This window comes from Mus caroli, chromosome 1, assembly GCF_900094665.2.
Source record: "Mus caroli chromosome 1, CAROLI_EIJ_v1.1, whole genome shotgun sequence".
Classification (NCBI taxonomy): domain Eukaryota; kingdom Metazoa; phylum Chordata; class Mammalia; order Rodentia; family Muridae; genus Mus; species Mus caroli.
The window spans coordinates 117,727,742-117,735,696 of record NC_034570.1 but is presented as its reverse complement, the minus strand read 5'-3'; the positions used below and the strand labels follow the sequence as shown (position 1 = coordinate 117,735,696).

Below are 7,955 nucleotides of genomic sequence, written 5' to 3'. Positions count from 1 at the left end.
TTAAAAAAAAAAAAAAAAGAAAATTATCAACTATTATTCAGTGCCACACACAATGTGATCCTTTCTAGAACCTCTGGAATGCCTATGTGTCAGAAATGTCCAGGTCTGGAAGGGACACCTAATCCCTTGCCTTTGTGATCTGTGTCCTGACTTCAAGATCTTGGATAGAAGATGCTGACCTCTCTGAGTGACTCTTCCCTCTGCTGGACCACAAGTACCTTAGCACCTCACTAAGGCATATTTCAGAGATGATAGTAAACTAGACTTTTACACCACAGTGTGCTCAAAAGATGAGAAGTAATGTATAGCAAAAAGCAAGAGAAGCTGGAGTGGGTGGTGTGCACACCTGTAAGTATTCCCCACTGCTCGGAAAGCTGAAGCAGGAGTTCAAGCCCAGCATGGACTACAGAATAAGATTTTTTATCTCAAAATCAAAACTATAAAAGGAGGGAGATATAGCTCAGTAACAGAATGTTTGCCCAACATCCACAAGGCCCTGAGTTCAATCCCTAGCAGGAGAAGAAGAAGAAAATGGGGAGAAGGGGAGAGGGAGGAAAAAACATGAAAATATGTAAGTTGAGAATGTTCACGTAAGAGCCCAGAACACAGGGACTTTAAAATAATATGTAAACTTCAATAATATAAAGCTGACAGCCCAGAAAGAAAGTCACTTCATATATTAGCCAGGGCTCTACAGTTTCATTAGGGAGAATATCTGCTGCTCAGGTACATTCTGGGGAAGAAAGAACTGATTTAAAGTTCCCCGACACAAGGCCAGCAGTGTTTTCCTTCCTTGTATTTACTCTCTCAATGAGCAGTAATATCCCACACAATCACTCAGTACCACTGTGTGCAGACACACCTGTATGAGGACTGGAAATACAGTGGTGCTAAATCAGAGAGAGGGGAGTTCGGTCTTTAATTAGAGCGGAGATTTTTATGATCAAGGGCTAAATCAGCTCACTCTCAGAGGGATTTAATTAGAGAAGAAGACTTCCTTCCTAGGGGCTGAGCTGGCTCTGGACTCTGTGCACACAGAAAGGAGGTAGGGGATTGACTCCAGGCTTCCCTGTTGTCTTGCTCAACTGTTGAGGAATTCCCCATCTCAGAGGCATCGTTTAAAGCATTTCTTCTCTCTTGCTCGAATTTTCTGTGAACCCGTCTCTTGTTTGGTCCTTCGTATCCTCTGCTACATCACTTTTACTCTCTTCATTCTGTGGTATTCCTTCTATGCTGGCTTGTTTTAGGTCTACTTGACCCAAGCTAGCATCATTTTAGAAAAGGGAACCTCAATTGAGTAAACCTCTCCTATTAGGTTGACCTGTGCACAAGCCTGTGGTGCATTTTCTTGATTGGTGATTGATATGGGAGGGCCCTGCTTACTGTGGACACTGACTGCCACCTCTGGGCTGTTGGTCTTGGATTCTGTACTGGTTGGTTTTGTGTGTCAACTTGACACAAGTTGGAGTTATCACAGAGAAAGGAGTTTCAGTTGGGGAAGTGCCTTTATGAGATCCAGCTGTAAGGCATTTTCTCAATTAGTGCTCAAGGGGGAAAGGCCCCTTGTGGGTGGTGCCATCACTGGGCTGGTAGTCTTGGGTTCTATAAGAGAGCAGGCTGAGCAAGCCAGTAACATCCCTCCATGGCCTCTGCATCAGCTCCTGCTTCCTGCCCTGCCCTTCCTTTTGGTGATCAACAGCAGTGTGGGAAGTGTACGCTGAATAAACCCTTTCCTCCCCAACTTGCTTCTTGGTCATGATGTTTGTGCGGGAATGGAAACCCTAAGACAGATTCTATAAGAAAGCAAGTTAAGCAAGCCTTGAGGAGCAATCCAGTAAGTAGTACTCCTCAGCTGAGTTCCTGCCCCCAGGTTCCTGCCTTGAGTTCTTGACCTGTCTTCATTCTATGATGGACTATGATGTGGAAGTGAGAGCTGAATTACACTCTTCCTCCACAAGTTGGTTTTGGTGTTTATTCATAACGAAGAAGCTCTAAGGCACCTTCCACTAGGTTAGTCTTAAAAATATTCCCAAGTGTGCATAGGATTCTTCAGGAGGCAAGACTATAGGATCGGTGTGTCTTTGTGGGAGACCAAGGCTATGCTAACACTGTTAATTGCACTAAGTGTCCCAGGAAGTATGTGCAATGCATAAAAGGACATGAGGACCAGGGAGGCAGCTCAGTGGGTAAAGCACTGAGCATGGGCACCTGAGTTTGGATCTTTCCCCAAAATACCTAAGGTTGAATACATATTCCTAGTGTTCTCACAGATGGGAGACACATGGAATGTTTTCCAGAAACTCATGGGACAGCTAGCCTGGCATACACAGTGACAAACAATATAGTCTGTGTCATCACAGTTTCCATAAGCTCTTCAGAGTCAGAAAAGATGTTCCCTCCTTCATTTATCATACAGGGACCTCCATTTGCCTATGACATCGTATGGCAAGTTCATATTTGTATATACTTTATATGCCCATATGTTTATGTACATGTTATACAGGCCTAATGTTTTAGGCTGTGCATTATTTTCCACATGGATGCTGTCATGCACACACCCCAGAGTTCATCCAAGACCATGAAGTACTTGGTGACTGTGTACCGGTAACGAAATAGCCAATGGGAACAATTTAAGGGAGAATGGATTGACTTTGCTCTTGGTTTCAGGGGATTCAGTCCATGGAGGAGACAAATAGAGGAGCTCATATCTTGGTAGGCAGGGAGCAGAGAGGAGCCACAACAGGAAAGGGCAATATATTGCCCTTGGGCGTGCACCCTACCTGCTGACCAACTGCCTTCAATCTTCTCCCTTTTTCCTCAGTTTTCCACTTCCTGATAATCTATTTCAGTGATGTGGCAATCAATGGAGTAAAGCATTTAGTGGCCAGAGTCCTGACGATGTAGTCATCTCTGGAACCACCCTCAAATGTGTACACAGAAATGGCTGTATTCCTCCCTGTGAACCTTCTGCTGGTGACTGTCTGAGTTTTCACTCGTCTTGTTAGTCTGTGTCATCATGGTTTCCAGAATCTCTTCAGAGTTAGGGAGGATTTCCCCTCCATTTTTCGTGCAGGAACCTCCATTTGCCTATGACATCACATGGGAAGTTCATGCTTGTATACATTTTATTTTTATAATGGTCAAACACCAGTCGTTTTGAACCAAAATTTTCCCTATTCCTGAGTTAATTTTTAAAACTTCACAGTTCTTCTAATGACTTTGTGCTTTGCTTTTGATCTTTACATATGAGTACACAGTAGTTTTTGTTTTATATATGTAATTTTGTTTTATTTATGTAATTTTTATGAGTGTTTTTTTAATTTTCTTTGTGTGTGCTACACTTATTGTGTGTTATATATCTGTTGAATATCTGTTATATGTATCTGTTGTATATGTTGTGTGTACAATGAATGTCTCAAGTGTGTGAGGTGTGAATGGTATATGGGTGTTGTGTTCATGTTATGTATATGTCTGTTACATTTATTCATTGTTTCTGTGCTATCTATGTTGTATACATCTGTTGTGTGCCTGCTGCTCATCTGCTGTGTACATAACATGTGTTGTCTACAGTGGATCTACTGTGTGCCTTATGTGTGCTGTTGGGAGTGTGGTCTGTGTATGTGTGATCCTGTAGAATAAACACAAGACCTCATGCTTGCTGGGCCAGTGCTCTACCACAGAGCTGCATCCCTAGCCCATTAAAAAAAAAAAAAAAAAAAAAAAACCTTGGCTTTGCAGTTGTCTTAAATCACTTTCATATTAAAAAGATAAAGGGCAGAACAATTAGTTTCTTTTATTGGCAAGTGTGAACGAGGTAATTGGTAAGTGGGTAAGATGAATTTATCTCCATTTCTTCTTGATGTGATTAACTGACTGGCCTGAGGCTCTCACCCCTGTCTAGTGTTTCCTACATCAGTCATTCAGCATAAGGTGTGATTAATTACAAAGGTTCCTCAGGCCCCTTGCAAGTAAGGGGTGGCCCTGTGTTTGCAGTGGCATCCTGAGGATCCATGTGCACGCTGTCTTTCTGTCCCCATGCAGTTGCCTTTGGAGAGCTTTCATTGCTGACCTGAATACACATTAGGAAAGGAAATGTGGGGAGGAGGAGCATTTTTAGCCCATTCAGCCTGCTATGATTCCATAAGTGCTTGGTGAGGACCTGCTGAAGACTCTCTGTGAATTGTCACTTTTCTGATTACTGTAACAAAAGCTAAGAAAAGCAACCTAAAGAAGGAAGGGAGAGGGAGGGAGGGAGGGAGGAAGGAAGGAAGGAAGGAAGGAAGGAAGGAAGGAAGGAAGGAAGGAAGGAAGGAAGGAAGAAAAGGAAGGGTGTTTTGCACTCACATGTCTGGAGGAACACAGTTCATCCTGAAGAAGGCATGGCAGCCAGCATGAGAGACAGCTGGTCAGTTGGCATCCACAGTCAGGAAGCAGACAGAACTAAGGCTAGGGCTCAGCTTCCTTTCTCTCTTCCTTTCAGTCTAGAACCCCAGCCCATGAACTGGTACCACTCAGATTAGGGTGGGTCTTTCAACTTTAAATAGCCTAACCTCTATCACAGACATCCCCAGAGGTCTGTTTTCATGGACAGTCTTAATGCCATCTGGTTGACAACAGAGATTGAGCCTCACAGACATGAACTTCAGTGCTGTTATGAAGAGGAAGGTGATGGCCTTCAATGCCCACAGAGCTTACCGGCTAGTTACAAAGAAGTCATAAAAAACTTTAAAGACCCACCATCATTACCAGAAGCATATAAGTGCCCCCCCAAATGTGACACAACTTCCTTTTCACCCATGCCTTGTCATCCTGTCACATACTTCATGATAGTTCATGACAGAATTTTATTGTCCTGTGTCAAGCAAGTGCTTTGTCAGACATGAAGATGCCCCTCCTCTGAGATCTGATGGTGACCTTGTTGCTATTACCTTCTTTTGTCCTTTCCTATTGTCCTAGGAAGTGTGCTGTTTCCTAGTAGATCCCAAACACAGTACAAATATGACACAATTATGGAATATTGAGTACAAGGCTGGGTGGGGGTTGTCTGTATCTACTGAAACTGAGCACTCAACTTGATCCCAAGAAAGAAGAATCAAAGATCAGGATTTCTTCCTGGAGGGGATTTCTTCAGTGAATGGTAAAGAATTAGGTTTGAGTAGATGGAAACATATCACTTCTAATTGGGGTGACAACAGAATTGGGAGAGTGCAATAACATACCATGTACAGACAATTAGAAGGACAGAAATGGTTGTATGAGTGCAACTGATGCTACCACAGCATGCCTGCACAGTAAACCTGATGGGTCAGTGAACTAACTGTTGGGGAGAGGGGTGGCCAATGATGCCAATGTGTGTAGGTCTGGGTTTGTACTCACTAGTTACAGAAATCGTATTGAAATCTGAGTCTTTCCTGCAGTTATCGCTCAACACATCAAAAGCTTGCTTCCATGTTTCTACCTCTCCCCAGTTCATAATGTAGATCTTTTGTGTTGGAAGAGACCTAGAAGTTCTGCCCTTCTGCTTACAGAAACATGAGCTCCTTGAGGACAGAGGTTTCTGTTGGGTGTCATAGTTTCATAATTCCTTATATTTGGTGGATGTTTATTGGATGGATAGAGGGATCCGTGCCTCTGTGTATGTATGCATGCATAAGTGTATGTATGTATGCATGTGTAGGTGTATACATGCATGTTTAGGATGGTGCATGGATGGCTAGATGGATGAATCCACTTCTTTCCACGTTCATCCTCAACTTCACTTTACCTATTTCCAGGTAACCATGGGACGTGTCATTTTACAGGTCAGTGTACTCCACTGGAAAGAACTCTAATTAAAGCCTCTGCCTCCTAATTGGCTTTATAATACTATACACAGTGGTTAGAGAAAAAAGGTAGGCCTCCAACTCACGGCTAGGGAACGTCAGTACTTATAGATTATAGGTAAGAACCACACTCAGCAAATACTCAGGAGAACAAGACATTCTGTATTCTCTTTGATATGTAACTTAGGATTTGATGACATGGTGGATGATTGAATGAGTGAATGAGTTAACTCAAATAATCTTGAAATATGTGCGGAGGCTTTAGATCCAACTTTAATTAGTGTCAGTCAGTGACATCCGTGAGCCACCTGTTCCTCAGTTCTCGCCATTCCAGTAATGAGAACAGAAAATACCAGTCATATCAAGATACTGTATACAACATGTCTTCTTTAAACTGATGTTTGAGGTTAACATAGAAAGTGATGGGTTTCATCATGGAGTCTTCATACATATCTTCATATATGTAGATATGAGTGTGTCATTATCCTTTGTTCTCAGTTATCCCCCTGCCTCATCATTCTCCCTTCTTCCTCTTCCAGCTGGTTTCCTTTCTTTTCCAGTTTTACCTTCCTACTACTATATTCTGTTTCCTACTCTGTTTTCCCACCTCCCTAAATATCTCTTCATGATACTCTCTCTGGTTTTATGAACTATAAACACACATATATAAATGTATGCATGCATGTATACACACATATAAAATTTAAGTTTAGACTCCATGTGTGAGAGGACACAGGCATTATGTATCTCTCTAAGCCTGGCTTATCTTGTTTAAGACAGTTGTTTTCCATTTGCATCCATTTCCCTGGTAATGTCATGAATTCATTTAGCTTTACCTCTGCATAATATTTTGCTGTGTCCACACACCACATTGCTCTTTTTTACTGATCGCTGATGTATGTCTAAGTCGATTCCATTTCCTGACTATTGTGAACCACACAATGCTGCACAATGGGTGTGCAAGTGTTTCTGTGGCACATAATATATATTTTCTAAAGGTATCCTTGCAACACTGTCTTCTGTTATCAGTAATGGATTTACTAAGAAAGGCTTCACGAAGTACAGATCTGGCAGAATACAATGGCCAAGGCCTGAAAGGAAACCAATATAAACATTTTTCTCCCCTACCTAAATGATGGTACAAAGAGATTTGGGTGGGGGGTGTACAACTAGGTGAGACCTCATGCTACACCCTGATGTACTTCAGTGTACTCTGTGAACTTCAATGCCATGCCTCTACCATCCACGAAGCACAAGGGCAAGGTCTTTGATTTGTCCACTACTTTATGGTAGCACCTAGCAAGAGCCTAGAAGGATCAAAGACATCAGTACAAGGTGGAAATAGATAATCTCTTCCATTCAAAAGCATTGTGTTTCAGATGAAGGAATAACTAAACAACTATTTTTACTAACTTGTCAAAGGGGGGCAGATCATCTTTAAAAATTGTCATTTCAGTACTATAAAATGTCTCTTTAGTTCCCCTTGAAGTGCAAGTTCACTCACACATAATACATTCAAATTGCAAATGTTATTCAGTATAATACCAGTTAGATCAGACAGAGAAGAAAATTATGGGCTAAAATACCTCAACTTCTGCATTTGTTGAAGAAGAAAAAGCAAAATGAGTTCAATTCCTTGGTCTAAGGCAAGATGATATTTAGCCTGGGTAATATAGATGACGGTGTCAAATTATGGTTTTTCTTGTTCTGCACTCTGTAACTCTTCTCCTGAGGTATACAGCACTGCCTCAATCTGAATTTTATAAAAAGAAACTTCATCATGATTTTGGGGGTGAAAAGTAGTGTTCTCAGTCTACAAGACATACAGCTTGGGTCTGAGGATACCTGCTTTGGAAGAGTCACCATTAAAAGGAAGGCTCCTGTGAAAGGGACCCAGATTTCCCACAGGAGGCTTTTCCTGTTGGTGGACTGAAGTGCTGATCACAGGCAGTCTGTCCTGCTGCAGATTTTCAGACAGAAAGCTTCCCATGATTCTCTACTTAGAGCTATGGTGTTGGTTGGAACTTTTGTTCTGATTTTGTTTTTGTTTGTTTGTTTGTTTTTTATCACAATTTTTTTATTATGTATTTTCCTCAATTACATTTCCAATGGTATCCCAAAAGTCCCCCATAC

General features: G+C 41.8%; 1 protein-coding gene across 1 annotated transcript in view; it reads left to right on the top strand.

Annotated features, from left to right (window-relative positions):
- The window catches only part of Nckap5 (NCK associated protein 5), an 805,148-nt gene that overhangs the window by 750,827 nt on the left and 46,366 nt on the right, over window positions 1-7,955 (top strand).